Source organism: Notamacropus eugenii, chromosome X, assembly GCF_028372415.1.
Source record: "Notamacropus eugenii isolate mMacEug1 chromosome X, mMacEug1.pri_v2, whole genome shotgun sequence".
Classification (NCBI taxonomy): domain Eukaryota; kingdom Metazoa; phylum Chordata; class Mammalia; order Diprotodontia; family Macropodidae; genus Notamacropus; species Notamacropus eugenii.
The window spans coordinates 65,997,343-65,999,396 of record NC_092879.1 but is presented as its reverse complement, the minus strand read 5'-3'; positions in this window follow the sequence as shown (position 1 = coordinate 65,999,396).

The following is a 2,054-nucleotide window of genomic DNA, read 5'->3' as shown; positions in this document are numbered from 1 at the left end:
CCACTAAACCATCCTACCCTCTCTGCTATAGTTTCTTAGCATAAACCTTCCACTACAATATGGTAATATCCTGACTAACTTATACTTGAAGTCTTTCCAACTTGGGAGGTACTGTTAGAGTTTGTGTTCCACTGATCTAGTAGCATCCAAGAACCTAGAGTCTCCTCCATGGCACAATGAGGTATTTTATTAGGATTTTAGGACTAGTATTAGTAGGACCAATTTTTGCCTCTCTGTTTGCACATGGCGTGCCCTTTGCATAGGCCTCACCTTCCTCTTTGCTATTTTAAACAAACCCTAGCCATCCTTTAAGCCATACCTCTCCCATGAAACCTTCAACCATTCTCCAGTTCAAATCAATCTCTTGTCACCTCCTTCGTGAAGCCTTTCCTGATTGCTTTATAGGTAAAGACCTTCTTCCACCCCCATGGCCCTTACATAGCACTTTGCTGCATCCCTGTCCAATGCACTTATCAGAAAATGTGTCTTTTCCCCCTACTAGACTGGGAGCTCACTGTAGCAAGAACCATGTCAGCTTATCTAACCCTTCTCTCCCTACTATCTAACACCCAGGACTGAGTGTACTGTCATACACACAACTGGTAAAGAATAACTGTCGTGTGTAATTTATTTGTCTAATATTCAATTCAAATAAGCATTTATTTTTCACCTTCTGTAGGAAAAGGCATTCTGTCAAAAGCTACAGACACATAGACAGAAATGATCCAGTCTCAGCCCTCAGAGGTCTTCATTTTTCCTGATGGGACACCACATTTACAAAAATGTGTATGTGCAAAGTATATATGAAGTAATTGTGTATGAGAGCGGTGATAGCTGGGAAGATGAGGGGCAGGGCTTATGCTGAGGTGCTCCATTAGCTGAGCCTGGAAGCAAACTAGAGATTTCTGGAGATGGAAGTGAGCAGGGAGAATGTAAAGAATGGGGACAGTCTGTATGAAGACATGGAGACAAGAGATAGAATTCAGTGAGTCTAGAACAGCAGCTTGGCCAGTTTAAGCCCAAGTATAGATTGCTTGAAGGAGAGGATTTAAAATAAACCTGGAAAGGTAGATTTGATTCCGATTGTTAAGGGCCAAGAAGTTTACATTTTATCCTAGAAGCAATAGGCATCTTGAATATGGGAGAAACATGATCATACCTGAACTTTAGGGCAATGATGATCTCGTCATCTGTGTGGAGAGTGGACTGGAGAGGGGAGAAATAAGACACGGAGGCTAGGTGAGACCAGATGTCAGGAGCTTCATTAGGAAGCTGTTGTATTAGTTGAAGCCAGAGGTAATGGAGGCCTGAAGGAAGATAATGAGTATGTGAATGGAGAGAAGTGGACACATGAGGTTATGTTATAGAGGTATCTCTTAGTCCTCATCACCTGCCCCCCCCCCCCAAAAGATTGTAAGCTCCTCAGAGATGTCATGTATTTTTATGGTGTCTTTCACAGGATTCAGCGTGGCAGTAAGCATAGAGGAGGTACTGAATCAAGGTTTATTAACAATAACAAAACAATAAAAATGAGCATGCTGTTAGCAGTGTTGTCAGCTGCAGTAACGTCAGAATTGGATCAATTCCCAGAAATAATATTGCCTGGTCATATGAAGCCAAGTCAAGTGTAACCAAGTTCTGAACCATTTGTGTGTGTGTGTCTGTGTGTGTGTGTGTGTGTGTGTGTGTGTGTGCTCTGTATCTTTTGTCTCTGCGATACTCAACAAAACAGATATACCTTGGTTGTATCACAGTACATGTTACTTTAAATCTCTAAATTTTTCCGTCCTGCCCCCCCCCCCACATACACATACCTACATACTCTAGATTATGGGCATATGGACCAATGTGGAATTACATAATAATGTTCCCACTGGTATCTTCCTCCAGTATTTTATCATGGCACAGAGGTAGCCTCAGTTTCTTAAAAGTGATGGTAGAAAAACACAAGCTATATCAGGATCTACCAAGATGATAATGATTCATGTATGGGTCTAGCAGTGGACTTTAAAAGTCTAAGAGACAGACTAAATTTGGGAAAACTTATGCCTGGG